The following is a 20677-nucleotide window of genomic DNA, read 5'->3' as shown; positions in this document are numbered from 1 at the left end:
CGGTTCACTAACTGTTTGAGAAAGAGATGTGCCAGTCCAAGCCCCCCACACTTTACTCTCCTGAACAAGTTTGTGCGACTGCACCTTTCCCAGGTAGATCCCCACACAAAGATCGCAAAAACCCTATGCAATTTTTGCACATTTACCCTAGAACAGTACATAACTTGCATCACATACCATAATTTAGCCACAAAAAACATGTTACACACGGTAGCCCTCGCAAACATGGAGAGATAATTAGCCCTCCAAGCATTCGCCTTTTCACGTAAGAAGTCTGCTTGTTGCTGCCAGTAGTCATTATTATTTTTGTAGTACTGAAGTGGCACACCGAGGTACTTCACAGGCATCCTCTGCCACACGACGTTGGCAAAAATGTCCGGCGTCGACGGCCACACTCCGTGCCAAAATCCCAGGCACTTTCCCCAGTTTACCCGACTTCCTGTAACGTCGCTGAAAATTTTGACAGCTCTAATAGATTCTTCGATGCTTTCGTAATCAATACAACAGACTGCAACATCATCGGCATACCCTTACAAAAATTTTTAATGTGTTTTTTTAGAGAATCTTTTGAACTTGTTCGATAGAATTCTATTGTGTTTATTTTGACTGCTTATAGAATTTTCCTATAGAGTTCCAACAGTTATTTGGCCACCGCATTCTTATAGGAACTCTGAAGACACAATTCTATAGAACATTCCTACGGAGTTCCTTTTAAGATCCTAAAGACAAATTTCTATAGAACATCTCTACGGAGTTCCTTTTAAGATCCTAAAGACAAATTTCTATAGAACATTTCTATGGAGTTCCTTTTAAGATTGTAAAGACGAATTTCTATAAAACATCTCTACGGAGTTCCATTTAAGATCCTAAAGACAAATTTCTATAGAACATTTCTATTGAGTTCCTTTCAAGATTGTAAAGACAAATTTCTACAGAACGTTTCTACAGGAGTTCTTTTAAAGATCCTAAAGACAAATTTCTATAGAACATTTCTATTGAGTTCCTTTCAAGATTGTAAAGACAAATTTCTTTAGAACATTTCTCTGCAGTTGCTTTACAGACTCGAAAGACAAATCTCTATAAAACCTATGTCGATGTTTGTAATGTGCTTGTACTTTGCCGAGGTTCTAGAGAACTGTACTGTAGGCATTAACGATTACAGTAAATGCAGTGGCAAAAATAATTGGCACTACAACCACAAAGTGATCTGTTTTAAACGTTTATTGCACTTCAGACTAGATACATGCATCATACATACTACATACACACTTTAGAACAGTCAGCATACATGCTTCAGCCTAGAACTTGCAACACACAAACTGTAGCTGCCAATGCGCTTCACGGATCAAGCTGGTGGTGCTAACATACGAAACAGGAAAACATTTGTGGCACACTCGACTGGAGTTGACATCTGAGAAAAGCAGGCTTGTCTAAGACAAGAAAGCTTCGCATTAAAACTGCAGAAGGACCTGCTGTTCCAGCAATGCACATTAAACGGTTGGATACTAAAGCCTGAAAGTAGATTCATATCAATGTGCACAGATATATGTGCATTGCAATGTTTTGCGTCAGCTCCACAAAACCACACTAAACTTATAAAACACAGCATTCTGGCCTATTTTGAAGTGTAAAAAGAACACTGGCAGTCCTTGTAAAAATGCAGCAAACAGTGGTACTCCTGGAGAAGTGCATCATATATTGTACAAAGCTTAATAAGCTTGAATGTTGTTATAAGGCAAATTTTGAGATCAGGCTCAATATTCCAAAATTATGCTGGGAAATACAAGCATGACTGACGCACACCAATACCTAAGAAAACGATTTAGCTCAGGAGCTCCTATGCATGTGAATAGTGAAATCGTTTTTCTTGGCAACCACAGGACTGAACTTGATGTTTGTTATTTAAAACATTTTTAATTGGTGTTATTTACATTTAGACGAATTTTTATTAAGAATGGTTGAAAATTGCACAATTAAAAAAAACTTATGTTTAGAACTACAATTCACAAAAAAAAAAACTAGCAAGCACAATTCTGTTCTGCAAATCGGAATTGGCCTCGAGCTTTAGCTAAGGACCAACTCCGATGTCCCTCCTTAAATACGTGTGAAATTCCTAAATGGTTTTGAGACAGCCACGAGGCTATTTTGAATTAAATTTGTAGCATTTGAGAAAGTTAAGGTCTACCGGTTGTTGGAAGAATTTCAATTCAGAGCCTAAAGTAAAAATGATTAAAAATAGGCAGGTTTAAAGAAAAGTAAAAGCATGAAGTTTAATAATCCCCAACTCTGCAATAAAAACACATATCGCAGTTCTGCAGACTGGATCAGCTATGTCTTAAGTCAAGGAATTTGATATATGAATTTACAGCTTGCGTGAAATGTTCCAATGTTTATAAGCATTTTGCACGTCCTACTCACAAATTAATGATTGTATTTTAGAGCAGTATATGATACGTCAATTTCGCCAACTTTAGTTATGGATTAGGTGCAACTAATAGAACGGTGATATCACTGTTTTTTTAGTAAGAGTTGTTAACTTAATAGCTTCGTTTCTTGGAATTTTCGTGGATTTGTATGAAACGTCACTTGAATAAAAAATGTTACATCATGCTTGTGCTATGCGAATGATGCTTTTTTGAATGTGTTTACTTTGATTTAATAATGCTTTCCCATTTTACCTAATTCCTTCCTAGAGGCATGTGAGGCTTTAGTGAGGTATAAACAAATAAATGTAAATTATTTAATACTTAAATAAATAAATAATGTGGTTTGTCTCAGCATTCCAGTTTTTACCACCAGCATGACCTGTATGAAGCTTTGGCTACTGCTCACATGTTGCAAGTTCATTCTTACATGATCGCCCATTACTTCACTTCCTGGAAAGCAGCGAGGAAAGGCTAGCTTTTAACCTCGTTGGTTCCGCCTGGTACTCTGCCACGGTGAAGCCTGCAAAATACAATTGAAAATCATTTTAAAAAGGTGTAATGAACATTTAGCCATGATGTACAGGCAGGCGCAAACATGTCACAAATATATATATCTACAAATGTGGTATAAATATTTATATGTATATAGTTGTAGCACTACACTGTTTCATTTAAGTATTTCAGAAAAAAAATTATAACAAGAAAGTAGCAGAAGTATCTCCGTGAAGAGGGACAGTTCTCAGGCAATCACTTTTGAGAATATTTTCCCTTCCCAAGATTTTGTGACACTAGAACTAGGCCAATGCACCGACACTAGAATGCCATTGCTAGTGACAAAAATAAAGTGTTTCCAAAAGACAGCAGCCCAGTTGCACATTAACGTCATCTTGTAATGACAACACATTTTAAGTTTAACATATGTAAGCAAGCAGGAACACCCATGAACTAAGGCTCCTATATAGACATCGCGCTACGCATAGCAAACAAATTTTTGGAAGAAAAAGAGAATGATCTACTGGCTTCCATTGTTCAGCGGGTGAAACAATATTACATCTGCCGGTCGCCATAGTTCGTATGTGCTATGCGTAATATGGCAGTATTCAATTTCTCACGTGGAGCTTGAGATTTTGAGCAATCATGATAACAATGCATTTAACTATCTGTTGCATGGGGACCAATCAGACTTTTTTAGGGTTGTTTGCAATGAAAAGTTTGCAATGCCAAGTTTGGACTGCTGTCCTCAATTTCGCATTGCTTTCACAGGCAGAGGAAAAAATTGGCTTTATCGCTCAACCCCTGGTCCGTATAATTTTCTCTCCTAGGCGCATGTTGAGGCACCGGCCAGTCTGCGCCATGTACATTTGACCAAATATGCATATGATCACAGAAATAGCACTACCCCTGACAGACACAAGACAAATTTAATAGTATCTTTAATAAAGCAAGTCTCCCTGGCCAGGGTGCCTTTCTTAGTTCACTTGTACACTGCTATGCACATGTATTTCTAGCGAAAAATAAAGCAGGCAGGATATGCATGGCAGCCCGCAAGCGAATTGAGAAAGGCAAGCAGGCAAGGGAGGCTTGCGTCAGTGAGAAATACCACCAAATTTGTCCATTACGTGTCACAGGTAGTGTACTGTACTCCTTTCACATGTGGTCAAACTTACATAGGGCAAACTGGCCGGTGCCTAAACATGTGCCTAAGAGATGACCATATTTCACTCAAAAGACCAGTATGCTTGTCCTACTTGGCCATGCATTGTCACAATAGGGCATAATGTAGGATTAAGATTGTTCATCTGTGTTCACCCACACTGAAAAATTAACTAGAGAAATCAGTGAGGCATACCACATAAATAAGAAGACATGTGTGAGCGAGCTTTCATTAATAATGCACGAAAAAAAGATATCCTTTCTCGATGACAAGGGATCGAAATCAGTCTGCCTATTTATTACTGAAGTAACTTGAGCAGAGCGAATACTGACCTTCATATTTATTTTCAGCAAATTCAAGCTAATCAAATGTGCATTTGCCAGACACAGTTTTTCTGGGAACAGGACAGAAATAACTGGGAAGATATTAATGATAAACAATGGTGTGCACACTACGTGCTTAGACTTGTGACATATGTGGCAAACTACACTACAAATTCTTAGATGCACAGGTAACTGCATGAGCTTGCAGCACAAACAGGAAAAATATGGAAATAAATGCAACAGCATAGGAAACAGTTTTAAGACAATAAAACCAAACTAAAAAGCGATAAACATACTGTGTACTAAACAAAAATAAAATTTATGTTGCAGCCAAACAATTTATGCAGGAAAAAATACTAAACATCAGGACATGTTAGGTCTAGTTTTATACAGAACATGATAATGTGTGCATAAACTTTACGCACACATGTAAGTAAGTTGAATACAGTTGCATAAATATTTATCCTCTTTAGTAAACTGCATAAACTAATGTGTCACTAAACTGAACCATGAATGATACCAAGATCCAACTTTTTTGGAACATGTACACTTCATACATACCTGACATGAGCATCCAGCCATGCTGCTGCAGGCACTCGTATGGGGTCTGCATTTCTGGGGGCTCCTCCTTTTAGTGGACACTGTTGCAGTCCAAGGCCTCGCCACTACAAAATGAGTTGTGTTAGCTTATAGCAGTGGAGCAATAAAGCTGTCATATCGTAAACACATGCAAGGAGCACCTAAAATAGTCAAGAAAACAATGTCTGCCCTAGTACATGATGGCAAGAGAGCAAAAGGTTGAAATTATTGAATGGCTTGATAATATGGACCTCTTCATCAAAGTAAATTTTTGGGCACGTCGCAACTGCACATTACAATGTATTTTAAAATTTTTTTAGAGAGTCGTTTTTTTTATTACTTAGATTAAGCAACTTTCCCCTACCATGTTTATTTATGTGAAAGTTACGTCAGCACAGCTTGTCATGAAAACAAGGCTATACTAGCAAGTAGCAAGCTGTGATTGGCTTACATTTTTTTCCTGCTGCTCGTAAGCCTAAAACCTCGTAAGCAGAGATTACCCACAACGTCGAAGCATTTATAAGCAAGGAAACATCATTGAAAGAATCGGTGAAGAGGCAGGTGGATCGTTACTATGCAACTGCAGCAGAAAAACGGGAGCTCACGAACAGGTGCACAAGATGATTTCCGAACGTAATCTATCTCAGCGGAAGAAAACGCTTATCAGAATTATCAATTCCGCATTGTGGCAACAAATTTGCGTAACTAAATTCTGACAACCAGTGCGCCGCAAGCATCAGCACAGATTTCACTGTTGCCGTGGGTGTTCTATTTCCTACGTCCGCAAGGCACTCTATGCACACGATAAGCACGCACAACACACGTGTAGTTAGCAACTACGATTGCTTACCTTTTGAACAGTACGATGAGATCGAAAAGAGCTCTCCGAGTTGCCAGTGCTGCGTCGACGATGTTGATCCAGCATACATGCCGTTGCGTAATGGACGAGCTGAGGCACGCTAATAATACGCATTATTTCATCGCGACGTCCACAAAACTTTTCACGACCACCCAAGACAAAGGGAACACACTCCACGGCATGAAAATCGTTGGTCCACATTTGCCTGGCGCGCCACGCATACGGCGAGTTTGCAGCGAGACGCAGGCTACCTTCCGGCACTTTCGTGCACACGAACTACACCACATTTCATTACGGCAAACCTAAAAACACACGATCAAACAAAAACATCGAAGCAGCGTGCACTACCGACCGGCACATTCAAGACGGAGGAATAACAACACGACTTATTTTACCGGCCGCGTGGGACCGGCGCCGCCAGCGCCGTCTGTATACTTGTGAGGCTGTTATGACCTCCGTGATGCCAGCAATAATAACCACTACAGCACGTTTTTGTGCCATTTTGTGCCCAATTACGTATATATATATATATATATATATATATATATATATATATATATATATATATGTTGCTAGACAAAAGGAACCATCGACCAGTCTATATTGCACACTACAATTTAGCGCAGGAAGAAATTCCATGACCAATTCTTGCTTTTGAATCACTTATGCCGCAAGTAGCCAACAAAGCATGGCCTTCGAGATCCGGTTATGTGATCCTGAGAAATTCGTGGCTGGGGCGTGATTTGAACGATTTGAACTCCGATCACCTGCCTTAAAGCGCCTAAATGACATTTCCCGCAGCCGTTAGCTGCGCTACTTGGGCCGTAACTTCGTTTTAAGTAGCTTCCTGCTGTCTTCAACATTGAATGTAGCCCAGAAATTTTTGACACAATCTCGGAGGTACACATGGCAGTGTGCGATGTTTCCGTGTACTTTGTAATTGTCCGTCGCAAAGCAACAAATATGCGATGGTTCTTAATTTTGCTCGTGTGGCGCAGGTTATACCCATGTCGTCCGTATCTTGCTTTCGTGTCGGTGTGTTTATCGTGCGCGGATTGCACTCATGTCGTTCGTGCCTTCTCTGTGTATCGTGCGACCTACGAAGATTCCTCGAAAAAAAACGCATGTCTCTGCAGCGTGCATGCGTCGCATTTTAGTGACGTAGGCCAAAATGTGCGGCGGCGTTCTGTGTGTTTGCTGCCAAGTGCTGCAGTCACTGCGTTCCAGCAGATAGACGCGGCTGCTTACGCGTAGTTTTGTTTAGTGTTCCTCGGTCATCTTTGTGATTCACCTGCATGGGCGATAGAAACCACAATGCGCTTCCTTGACGTTACTTTGTGTAATTTCGCTTTTTGTTTTGTTCGCCTTCTTCAGTGATTATAAAGATGCTCTTGCTTGATAGTAAAAACCCATGAAACGGGTTTGAAATAATCAGGCTTTTTATTCCTTGGAAATTGGCGCGAGTGGTAATTTTACAAGAGCTTAGCAACAGCTCTGTACATCGAGCTAAAAAGCAAAATATCTAAACGTGTTACAGTACGTGAATCTTACTATTATGTGTCAATATCTCAGTACGTTCTCTGCTGAGAACGATTGTCCAATTCGCTCTGAACTAGCGTATATAATTTTTTTTCATATCATTTGTTGCAAGTACAAAAATTTGCATGGTTGCACTGTTGTCTTTTTGAGTTAAAAAGACACTTTGAGATATTATTCAGCAGTATTCGACACCTTCTATTGAAACGTTTATAGAGTGCAAATATAGAGCCATTCTATAGAAAGGCCGCACGGTAGCTTCTTTAAGCGTCCTATAAACGTTCCTCTATAGAATTCAGTGCATATGTGAATACACACACTATATAGAACGCTTATAGAGTGGGAATGGAGGGCCAGTCTATAGGCAGCCACAATACAAGTGCTACAAACATTCCATAACATTCTTCTATAGAATTTAATACATATGATGTCAATACACCCTCCATACACGGTGTTTCACGTAACTTGAGCCAAACATTAAAAATATGCAAATGCCACGTTGCTGGACCGAACTATCCAAACCAAGGTAATGTTGTTAGCCGTCGCTTGGAGATACTCACATAATTTTTTGCATTCCCCCTAATTAGATAATTAGTCTTAAATAATTAATCAACTTCTGAAATATTGCCGCGCGACTGGCCGTTCGAGGCACTTTGCGTGTATTCGCGGGATTCTTTCACACTCGTAACAACACTTTTATGCAGCGTGTATTGAGCAACAGAAATATGTGTCGCGAGTATTTCATGTTGCGCTGCAATTTTCTCATTGATAATTTTTATCTAATTATAATACTTGAGAAGTTCAATAATTAATTAAGACTAATTATTGAATTAGGCGGAATGTAAAAATAATCTGAGCATCTGAGGGCGACGGCAAACATTACCTTGGTTCTCTCCAGCTACGTTGCATTTGCATATTTTTTTATGTTTGGCACAAGGTAAGTGAAACACCCTGAAGAATGCTTAAAGAGCGCGAATAGAGAGCCGCTCTATAGACAGACCACATTAGAACTGCTAGAAATTTTCTATAAACATTCTTCTATAGAATTTAGTACATACGATGTAAATGCAACCTCTATAGAACTTTTACAGAGGGCGAATGGAGAGCCAGTCTATAGACAGGCAGCATTAGAAGTGTTAAAAACGTTCTATAAGCATTCTTCTATAGAATTTAGTACATATGATATCGACACACCCTCTATAGAACGTTTATAGAGAGCGAATGGAGAGCTTGTCTATAGACAGGTCACATTAGAAGTGCAAAAAACTTTCTATAAACGTTCTTCTATAGAATTGAGTACGTAAGATATCAATACACCCTCTATAGAACATTTGTAGAGGGCTAATTGAGAGCCAGTCTATAGACAGGCCGCATTAGAAGTGCTAAAAACGCTCTATAAACGTTCCTCTATAGAATTTAGTACATAAGATATCAATACACCCTCTATAGAGCATTTATAGAAAGCCAATGGAGAGCCATTCTATAGAGAGGTCACGTTAGAAGTTCTAAAGACGTTCTTTAAAGAATACTTTATAGAATTCAGTACATATAACGGCAATACACCCTCTATTGCACTTTTATTGTGTGTGAAATGACATGTTTCTATAGACAGGTTGCTTTAGACTTCGTATAGAGATTCAATGCAGACAACTCTATAGAGCGCGAGTTTCTATAGAGTTCCTTTTGACTTCATAGGAACTCATTAGGAGTTCTAAAGGAACTCTAAATTCATTTTCGTAAGGGTACGCAAGCAATTTCACCTCTGACGAATGTAAACGAAAACCGTTAATAGCATTATTTTCAAGTATTGACAGACATAACGTTTCAATGTAAATGCAGAACAAAAGTGGACTGATGGGGCAGCCCTGGCGAACGGAACGCTGGATTTTTATGGGGGCCCCCAATGCCTTGTTAATAATTAGTCTGGTAGAGCAATTCTGATACGCCAGAGCTACACCGTCCATGATGATGGACCCGACATTAATGTGTTCTAATATGGTAAACAAAATAACATGCGCTACACAATCAAATGCCTTCTCCAGGTCCAACTGGAGTATGGCCACACATGCTGCCAGGGAATCGCAACACTCTAGAACGGACCGCATCTTGTAAACATTCGTAGCTATAGTGCGACCCTTAATTCCACATGTTTGGTGCGGACCGACTATGTCTTTAATAACTGTCTGAAGTCTGGCAGCTAGAACTTTCATTAAAACCTTGTAGTCCACATTTGTGAGTGCTATTGGTCTATATGATGTTACTTGCTTCAGCTTGTCCTCATCCTCTGACTTCGGAATCAGCACCGTGTGGGATTCACTGAACGACGGTGGTAATACCTTTCCTTCGTACGCTTCGTTGAAAACTGCTACGAGCACTTCTGACAATTCCTTTTTAAATCGCTTGTACCACGCAGCGCAAAGCCCATCAGGGCCAGGCGATTTGCTGGGATTCAAGTTATCAATCGCGCGTTCCACTTCAAAAACAGTTATCGGTGCTTCTAATGCAGCTTTCGTTTCATCACTCAGTTGGGGCATGCGTGCTAAAAACTTCGTTTTAAAGCGTTCCAGGTCTACCTGCCTATGTGCAAATAGATTCTCATAGTGCTGAAAGAACACACGTGCTATGCTATCGGTACCTGTGACTTCGTGACCGCCCGCTTCGATCACGTCAATCTGATTGCGTCGTGCGTGCGCCTTTTCCAGTCCAAGCGCCTTTTTGTGGGTGTCTCCCCAGAGTAAAGGACTCGGCTCTAGCACGAACAATCGCGCCGCGATAACGCTCCTCGTCATGCAGTTCAAGTTGCTGTTTGATATTCCGTATATCACTTTTGAATGCTCCCGGCTCTTGGCACTCCAGTTCTGTTAACTTTTCCAAGGTTGTTCTTAGTTCTTTTTCTTTCTTTTTTGCTTCATGATTTAGTGTGATGGTACGATCGATGGCTTTCATTTTAATCCGCTGTTTAAACTCTTCCCATCGCTCTGCAAATTTACCGTCTCCGTTCACAAGAGTTTCTGCGATGCACTCCAACACCTCTGCTACGAAACTTTCATCAGTGGTCAGTTTCGAATTCATTTTCCACAGTTCCCAAGAGAATCTGCAACCTTGTGTCTTTCTTCCTATGTCACATTTAACTAGACAATGATCGGTGAAGGAAATAGGACAGACATTGTAACTGTTGCACATCGGTATTGCTGCAAGCGACACGTAAATGCGATCTAAACGCGCATGGCTGTTTCCCTGAAAGTGCGTGAAACGCACATCTCGCGTCCCCATCATGCAGTCAGCCACGTCCTCCAATTCCCATTCAGTAATTATCTCGGCCAAAATGTCCCGACCTTTATCGCTCTTTAGGCCTCGATTTGACCTATCTCTGGCATTGAGAACACAATTAAAATCACCTAACAGTACCATATGCTTATCAGAAGACATGTGCTCATTTAACTTTGAGAAAAAAAGCGACCGATCTTCTGACACATTTGGCGCATAAATACACACCACACGCCATTCAAGTCCACTCAATACAAAATCGCACGAAACTAACCGGCCGGATGAACATGAAAAAATACGTTGCACCGCGAGACCCGATAATTTCTTGACAAACAATAGGCAACCCGCCGACGCCCCTATGGCGTGGCTCACTATCGCGTAATACCGCGACGTAAACCGCTGCACCATGCTCCGTGTCTCCTCGTCACCATCCACTTTTGTCTCTTGCACTGCTAACACGTCAAGGTCATGGTCCACCAGGAGCCTGAACACTTGGCTCTGCTTTCGCTTGGCGGCCAGACCTCGAACGTTTAGCGTCGCCAATCTAAGCGTCGGGTTGGTAGCCATGGCTGTCTAGTGAAATGAGATTGGGCCCGGAGCATGGTGCTTACCTTAGCGTCTAGCTCTCCGCTAGACGCCTCCAGGTCCACCCGGTGGACCGGTGCCACTGGAGAGTGGTGGTGGCTTGTTGTCAGTCTTTTTTTCCGCTGTATTAATGTTGGGACGTGGCTTGTAGCTGCTGCGCCTGCGCACAGATGTCATTGAAGGCGGCCCGTCCTCGCTACTCCCTTGGTTCGCTGCGTTGCTGCCTGCAGGCTGTTCAAGAGGACGTTTGACAGAGGCTCCGACGTTGCTGCCCGTTGCGTCGTTCTTTTCCGACGGGTCTTCCACTGTCTGCATTGGCACACATGCTTCCGCTGAGTTGCTTGTGCTTTCTTCCGTAGTCTTGTCCGTTGTATCTTCTGCCCCTCCATCGGTAGCCTTGTTGTCCACTGGTGCCACCGCCTCGACAGCCGGTGCAAGCGAACAGGCTGCCGCACTTGGGGTTGCCTGGTCTCCTGCCCCTTTTGCCGCGTCCTCGGCCTCGGCCACATCCATCAGCAACTGCGCGGCGTCGTCACCCTCGGCCGGCCCGGTCGCAGAAGCGTACGTGCATATGCACTGGTCTTCCGAGTGGCCAAACCTGCGGCATTGCGAGCACCGAGGGACCTTGCACTCCCGACGTACATGACCAGAGCCTTGGCAGCGCAAGCACTGCATTGGGCGGCCAGGCACGACAACAAGTGCCAGTTCACCTGCGACCCTGCTTTGGTGCGGGAGGTCTTCCAGCTTCACGCCGCTCTTGAGCAACACGGAGCGGGTAGTCGTCCCCTTGTCGCTGATTCCTTGTACCCGCCATCGCTCTCGGGTGACCTGAACGACCTTTCCAAAGGCCGCCAGCGCCGTTCTTACGTCTTCATCAGCCACACCATCTATTAGCCAATGAAGACGCAGCCGTACCTGCTGGTCTTGGGGGTCAACCACGATGCAGCGCCGCCCCTTTACCTTGAGCTCCTTGACGTCCAGCAGCCGTTTCGTGGCGTCGGCGTTGTTCATGGTCACCGCCCAGACGTGGTTGATCTGGTAAGCCCCAAGCGCAAGCACCTCCGGCAGCAGTCCTGTTGGGCCGAGAGCGTCCCGAAAATCCTCAGCTCTGTATGGTCTGGCTCGCACGTCACCGTGCAAAAATACGGTGTTCAACACCACGCGTCCTTTTGGCAGGGGAGGCAAAATAATCTGATAGCCTGTGTCGTCTTCGCAGTTCACCCTGTTTCCGCGGCCAACTAGGGCCGCTGTCGCCGCTCCATTGGAGCCCATGACTCTGCTGACCGTTCAGCTCGGCTGCCGGAAGCAGAATGCTGCGCCACTCTGCTTTACTGTTAATGCGTGTAAATTCGCTCACATTTGTAATAAACGATTTAAGCTTCTTAAAGCGCGGAAAGGAGGCGTCGTGCATGAGTGCGATTCACGGCATACAATATTGCACGCGGACATGAATAACGCGCTGATTAGAATTTCTGTAAAATGTGAGAAAAATAAAATATATGTAGCAGAGCGTGGTTTCGATCCACGGACCTCTGGGTTATGGGCCCAGCACGCTTCCACTGCGCCACTCTGCTTTACTATTAATGCGTGTAAATTCGCTCACAATTGTAATAAACGATTTAAGCTTCTTAAAGCGCGGAAAGGTGGCGTCGTGCATGAGTGCGATTCACGGCATACAATATTGCACGCGGACATAGAATAACGCGTAGATTAGACGTTTCTGTAAAATGTTAGAAAAATATCTGTAGCAGAGCGTGGTTTCGATCCACGGATCCTCTGGGTTATGGGCCCAGCACGCTTCCACTGCGCCACTCTGCTTTACTAATAATGCGTGTAAATTTGCTCACATTTGTAAGAAACGATTTAAGCTTCTTAAAGCGCGGAAAGGTGGCGTCGTGCATGAGTGCGATTCACGGCATACAATATTGCACGCGGACATAGAATAACGCGTAGATTAGAAGTTTCTGTAAAATGTTAGAAAAATATCTGTAGCAGAGCGTGGTTTCGATGCACGGATCCTCTGGGTTATGGGCCCAGCACGCTTCCACTGCGCCACTCTGCTTTACTAATAATGCGTGTAAATTTGCTCACATTTGTAAGAAACGATTTAAGCTTCTTAAAGCGCGGAAAGGTGGCGTCGTGCATGAGTGCGATTCACGGCATACAATATTGCACGCGGACATAGAATAACGCGTAGATTAGATGTTTCTGTAAAATGTTAGAAAAATATCTGTAGCAGAGCGTGGTTTCGATGCACGGATCTCTGGGTTATGGACCCAGCACGCTTCCACTGCGCCACTCTGCTTTACTAATAATGCGTGTAAATTTGCTCACATTTGTAAGAAACGATTTAAGCTTCTTAAAGCGCGGAAAGGTGGCGTCGTGCATGAGTGCGATTCACGGCATACAATATTGCACGCGGACATAGAATAACGCGTAGATTAGATGTTTCTGTAAAATGTTAGAAAAATATCTGTAGCAGAGCGTGGTTTCGATGCACGGATCTCTGGGTTATGGACCCAGCACGCTTCCACTGCGCCACTCTGCTTTACTAATAATGCGTGTAAATTTGCTCACATTTGTAAGAAACGATTTAAGCTTCTTAAAGCGCGGAAAGGTGGCGTCGTGCATGAGTGCGATTCACGGCATACAATATTGCACGCGGACATAGAATAACGCGTAGATTAGATGTTTCTGTAAAATGTTAGAAAAATATCTGTAGCAGAGCGTGGTTTCGATGCACGGATCTCTGGGTTATGGACCCAGCACACTTCCACTGCGCCACTCTGCTTTACTAATAATGCGTGTAAATTTGCTCACATTTGTAAGAAACGATTTAAGCTTCTTAAAGCGCGGAAAGGTGGCGTCGTGCATGAGTGCGATTCACGGCATACAATATTGCACGCGGACATAGAATAACGCGTAGATTAGACTGTTTCTGTAAAATGTTAGAAAAATATCTGTAGCAGAGCGTGGTTTCGATGCACGGATCTCTGGGTTATGGGCCCAGCACGCTTCCACTGCGCCACTCTGCTTTACTAATAATGCGTGTAAATTTGCTCACATTTGTAAGAAACGATTTAAGCTTCTTAAAGCGCGGAAAGGTGGCGTCGTGCATGAGTGCGATTCACGGCATACAATATTGCACGCGGACATAGAATAACGCGTAGATTAGACGTTTCTGTAAAATGTTAGAAAAATATCTGTAGCAGAGCGTGGTTTCGATGCACGGATCTCTGGGTTATGGGCCCAGCACGCTTCCACTGCGCCACTCTGCTTTACTAATAATGCGTGTAAATTTGCTCACATTTGTAAGAAACGATTTAAGCTTCTTAAAGCGCGGAAAGGTGGCGTCGTGCATGAGTGCGATTCACGGCATACAATATTGCACGCGGACATAGAATAACGCGTAGATTAGACGTTTCTGTAAAATGTTAGAAAAATATCTGTAGCAGAGCGTGGTTTCGATGCACGGATCTCTGGGTTATGGACCCAGCACGCTTCCACTGCGCCACTCTGCTTTACTAATAATGCGTGTAAATTTGCTCACATTTGTAAGAAACGATTTAAGCTTCTTAAAGCGCGGAAAGGTGGCGTCGTGCATGAGTGCGATTCACGGCATACAATATTGCACGCGGACATAGAATAACGCGTAGATTAGATGCTTCTGTAAAATGTTAGAAAAATATCTGTAGCAGAGCGTGGTTTCGATGCACGGATCTCTGGGTTATGGACCCAGCACGCTTCCACTGCGCCACTCTGCTTTACTAATAATGCGTGTAAATTTGCTCACATTTGTAAGAAACGATTTAAGCTTCTTAAAGCGCGGAAAGGTGGCGTCGTGCATGAGTGCGATTCACGGCATACAATATTGCACGCGGACATAGAATAACGCGTAGATTAGACGTTTCTGTAAAATGTTAGAAAAATATCTGTAGCAGAGCGTGGTTTCGATGCACGGATCTCTGGGTTATGGGCCCGAGCACGCTTCCACTGCGCCACTCTGCTTTACTAATAATGCGTGTAAATTTGCTCACATTTGTAAGAAACGATTTAAGCTTCTTAAAGCGCGGAAAGGTGGCGTCGTGCATGAGTGCGATTCACGGCATACAATATTGCACGCGGACATAGAATAACGCGTAGATTAGATGTTTCTGTAAAATGTTAGAAAAATATCTGTAGCAGAGCGTGGTTTCGATGCACGGATCTCTGGGTTATGGGCCCAGCACAGCTTCCACTGCGCCACTCTGCTTTACTAATAATGCGTGTAAATTTGCTCACATTTGTAAGAAACGATTTAAGCTTCTTAAAGCGCGGAAAGGTGGCGTCGTGCATGAGTGCGATTCACGGCATACAATATTGCACGCGGACATAGAATAACGCGTAGATTAGACGTTTCTGTAAAATGTTAGAAAAATATCTGTAGCAGAGCGTGGTTTCGATGCACGGATCTCTGGGTTATGGGCCCAGCACACTTCCACTGCGCCACTCTGCTTTACTAATAATGCGTGTAAATTTGCTCACATTTGTAAGAAACGATTTAAGCTTCTTAAAGCGCGGAAAGGTGGCGTCGTGCATGAGTGCGATTCACGGCATACAATATTGCACGCGGACATGGAATAACGCGTAGATTAGATGTTTCTGTAAAATGTTAGAAAAATATCTGTAGCAGAGCGTGGTTTCGATCCACGGATCTCTGGGTTATGGGCCCAGCACGCTTCCACTGCGCCACTCTGCTTTACTAATAATGCGTGTAAATTTGCTCACATTTGTAAGAAACGATTTAAGCTTCTTAAAGCGCGGAAAGGTGGCGTCGTGCATGAGTGCGATTCACGGCATACAATATTGCACGCGGACATAGAATAACGCGTAGATTAGACTTTTCTGTAAAATGTTAGAAAAATATCTGTAGCAGAGCGTGGTTTCGATCCACGGATCCTCTGGGTTATGGGCCCAGCACACTTCCACTGCGCCACTCTGCTTTACTAATAATGCGTGTAAATTTGCTCACATTTGTAAGAAACGATTTAAGCTTCTTAAAGCGCGGAAAGGTGGCGTCGTGCATGAGTGCGATTCACGGCATACAATATTGCACGCGGACATAGAATAACGCGTAGATTAGACGTTTCTGTAAAATGTTAGAAAAATATCTGTAGCAGAGCGTGGTTTCGATGCACGGATCTCTGGGTTATGGACCCAGCACGCTTCCACTGCGCCACTCTGCTTTACTAATAATGCGTGTAAATTTGCTCACATTTGTAAGAAACGATTTAAGCTTCTTAAAGCGCGGAAAGGTGGCGTCGTGCATGAGTGCGATTCACGGCATACAATATTGCACGCGGACATAGAATAACGCGTAGATTAGATGTTTCTGTAAAATGTTAGAAAAATATCTGTAGCAGAGCGTGGTTTCGATGCACGGATCTCTGGGTTATGGACCCAGCACGCTTCCACTGCGCCACTCTGCTTTACTAATAATGCGTGTAAATTTGCTCACATTTGTAAGAAACGATTTAAGCTTCTTAAAGCGCGGAAAGGTGGCGTCGTGCATGAGTGCGATTCACGGCATACAATATTGCACGCGGACATAGAATAACGCGTAGATTAGATGCTTCTGTAAAATGTTAGAAAAATATCTGTAGCAGAGCGTGGTTTCGATCCACGGATCTCTGGGTTATGGGCCGAGCACGCTTCCACTGCGCCACTCTGCTTTACTAATAATGCGTGTAAATTTGCTCACATTTGTAAGAAACGATTTAAGCTTCTTAAAGCGCGGAAAGGTGGCGTCGTGCATGAGTGCGATTCACGGCATACAATATTGCACGCGGACATAGAATAACGCGTAGATTAGATGTTTCTGTAAAATGTTAGAAAAATATCTGTAGCAGAGCGTGGTTTCGATGCACGGATCTCTGGGTTATGGGCCCAGCACACTTCCACTGCGCCACTCTGCTTTACTAATAATGCGTGTAAATTTGCTCACATTTGTAAGAAACGATTTAAGCTTCTTAAAGCGCGGAAAGGTGGCGTCGTGCATGAGTGCGATTCACGGCATACAATATTGCACGCGGACATAGAATAACGCGTAGATTAGACGTTTCTGTAAAATGTTAGAAAAATATCTGTAGCAGAGCGTGGTTTCGATGCACGGATCTCTGGGTTATGGGCCCAGCACACTTCCACTGCGCCACTCTGCTTTACTAATAATGCGTGTAAATTTGCTCACATTTGTAAGAAACGATTTAAGCTTCTTAAAGCGCGGAAAGGTGGCGTCGTGCATGAGTGCGATTCACGGCATACAATATTGCACGCGGACATGGAATAACGCGTAGATTAGACGTTTCTGTAAAATGTTAGAAAAATATCTGTAGCAGAGCGTGGTTTCGATGCACGGATCTCTGGGTTATGGGCCCAGCACGCTTCCACTGCGCCACTCTGCTTTACTAATAATGCGTGTAAATTTGCTCACATTTGTAAGAAACGATTTAAGCTTCTTAAAGCGCGGAAAGGTGGCGTCGTGCATGAGTGCGATTCACGGCATACAATATTGCACGCGGACATAGAATAACGCGTAGATTAGACGTTTCTGTAAAATGTTAGAAAAATATCTGTAGCAGAGCGTGGTTTCGATCCACGGATCTCTGGGTTATGGGCCCAGCACACTTCCACTGCGCCACTCTGCTTTACTAATAATGCGTGTAAATTTGCTCACATTTGTAAGAAACGATTTAAGCTTCTTAAAGCGCGGAAAGGTGGCGTCGTGCATGAGTGCGATTCACGGCATACAATATTGCACGCGGACATAGAATAACGCGTAGATTAGACGTTTCTGTAAAATGTTAGAAAAATATCTGTAGCAGAGCGTGGTTTCGATGCACGGATCTCTGGGTTATGGGCCCAGCACACTTCCACTGCGCCACTCTGCTTTACTAATAATGCGTGTAAATTTGCTCACATTTGTAAGAAACGATTTAAGCTTCTTAAAGCGCGGAAAGGTGGCGTCGTGCATGAGTGCGATTCACGGCATACAATATTGCACGCGGACATAGAATAACGCGTAGATTAGACGTTTCTGTAAAATGTTAGAAAAATATCTGTAGCAGAGCGTGGTTTCGATCCACGGATCTCTGGGTTATGGGCCCAGCACACTTCCACTGCGCCACTCTGCTTTACTAATAATGCGTGTAAATTTGCTCACATTTGTAAGAAACGATTTAAGCTTCTTAAAGCGCGGAAAGGTGGCGTCGTGCATGAGTGCGATTCACGGCATACAATATTGCACGCGGACATGGAATAACGCGTAGATTAGACGTTTCTGTAAAATGTTAGAAAAATATCTGTAGCAGAGCGTGGTTTCGATCCACGGATCTCTGGGTTATGGGCCCAGCACACTTCCACTGCGCCACTCTGCTTTACTAATAATGCGTGTAAATTTGCTCACATTTGTAAGAAACGATTTAAGCTTCTTAAAGCGCGGAAAGGTGGCGTCGTGCATGAGTGCGATTCACGGCATACAATATTGCACGCGGACATGGAATAACGCGTAGATTAGATGTTTCTGTAAAATGTTAGAAAATGAAATATCTGCTAGCAGAGCGTGGTTTCGATCCACGGACCTCTCGGGTTATGGGCCCAGCACGCTTCCACTGCGCCACTCTGCTTTACTATTAATGCGCTGTAAATTCGCTCACATTTGTAATAAACGATTTAAGCTTCTTAAAGCGCGGAAAGGAGGCGTCGTGCATGAGTGCCGATTCACGGCATACAATATTGCACGCCGGACATAGAATAACGCGCTAGATTAGACGTTTCTGTAAAATGTTAGAAAATAAATATCTCTAGAGAGCGTGGTTTCGATCCACGGACCTCTGGGTTATGGGCCCAGCACACTTCCACTGTGCCACTCTGCTTTTTTTTTTTCTTTATTGCCGTCTTCGACGTACAAACTCATAGGTTACAAAGGATAAAACGTGCCAGCCACACTTTGGCTAGCACAGCACTAAAATCTTTTCAGTGACACCAGTTCATCCAGTACAGACATCCATTGTGGTGGATCAGGCAGTGATTTGTAAGCGTCTCTCACGTAAACAACACTCTCAATGAAGTGTTCTCGCACCGGTATTACAACCAAGTCTGCATGTTCAAATTGCATGCGAGTTTTCCACATAGCGTGGAGGCCCAGGACCATAATGAGGTCGTACGGTACTTGCTCTGAGGTATCTATTGGCAAAAAGCGTATCCCATACGGGTCCAGGGGTAACTGCTTCTTCAGCGTTCTCTGCAGAACGTCCCAGTGAAAGATCGGGTCCCAGCAATCTAGGAAAACATGTTCTATTGTTTCTGGTTTTTTACATAAAAAGCAGTTGGTGTTCCAGGGGATGAAAATACCCTTGCTATGAAGCCAGGTCTTAACGGGAAGTGTGTTTGAATGTAATTGGAAGAAGAAGGACTTAGTCGATGGCCGTACTGGCATTTTCTTAACTCTTTTTAGCACGTCCTGTCCGGGGCCTCCACGGTGTGGCGAGCGGTACAAAGGTACGGGGAGCATCGTGTCCACAAGATCTCTGTACAATTTTTTCTTTGTAACGGTGGACAGATACTGCTGTGAGAAACGCACATTTAACATCCTATATGACATCACCACTTCACGCAGGTATCCTTTCACAGTTCCCGGCATGTTCTGAGCCGACGAAACAACGAATCCTGGAAGAAGTCTGCCCAGCCGTACTTGTACTATTGTTCGAAGAAAGAGATCATTTTGATCCCGCAGAAACACAAAGCGTGACACAATTTGTCGCAAAAACAAGTGAACCAGACCCAGCCCACCTTTCTTGACCGGGAGAAACAAGTTTGTTCGACTCGTCCTCTCCCAGGTAGAGGCCCAAATGAAAGTAGCGAAAATAAGGTGAATTTTTTGTACGCTTACCCGCGCAGCACACAACACATTCATAACATACCATATCTTTGAAACTAAAAAGACGTTGCAAACAGTGGCTCTAGAAAACATTGACAATTGCTTTCCTCTCCAACCGTCAGCCTTTTCCTTTGCTCTCGAAGCTTGGTCGAGCCAGTACGGTTCGGCCTCACGGTAACTTCCGAGAGGCACCCCCAGGTACTGTGTAGGTAACTTTGACCAATTCAATCGAGAAAAGGTCTCGGGCGTGTCTTCCCAACTCCCATGCCAGAAGCCATAACTTTTATCCCAATTTATCTGGGCTCCAGCTGAATCGCAAAATTTTTCGACTACAGTAGTTGCCTCTTTAATACTGGCTTTATTTGTGCAGAGAATCGCGATGTCGTCTGCATACGCCAATATTTTAACGTGTGCTGCCTGTAGTCGATAGCCTGCTATGCGGTCGTTGTTCTTAATGGCCAAACAGAGTGGCTCGAGATAAGCAGCAAACAGAAGGGGCGAAAGCGGGCATCCTTGACGCACCGACGAGAGCAC

General features: G+C 43.5%; 1 long non-coding RNA gene and 1 other non-coding gene across 2 annotated transcripts; both read right to left on the bottom strand.

Moving 5' to 3' along the window:
- Window positions 1-1076: 1076 nt before the first annotated feature.
- Window positions 1077-6324, bottom strand: LOC125942504 (uncharacterized). Its single transcript, XR_007465164.1, has 3 exons — window positions 5833-6324; window positions 4965-5068; window positions 1077-2946 (listed from the first exon to the last, which is right to left on the bottom strand). It is a non-coding gene; the product is annotated as an uncharacterized LOC125942504 (long non-coding RNA).
- Window positions 6325-12731: 6407 nt separating this feature from the next.
- Trnam-cau (transfer RNA methionine (anticodon CAU)) lies at window positions 12732-12803 on the bottom strand. Its single transcript has one exon. It is a non-coding gene; the product is annotated as a tRNA-Met (tRNA).
- Between the last annotated feature and the right edge of the window lie 7874 nt (window positions 12804-20677).

The sequence above is a fragment of the Dermacentor silvarum genome, chromosome 1 (genome assembly GCF_013339745.2).
Source record: "Dermacentor silvarum isolate Dsil-2018 chromosome 1, BIME_Dsil_1.4, whole genome shotgun sequence".
In the NCBI taxonomy this organism is placed as follows: Eukaryota; Metazoa; Arthropoda; class Arachnida; order Ixodida; family Ixodidae; genus Dermacentor; species Dermacentor silvarum.
The sequence above is the reverse complement of the archived record's forward strand: the minus strand, read 5'-3'. Positions and strand labels throughout refer to the sequence as shown.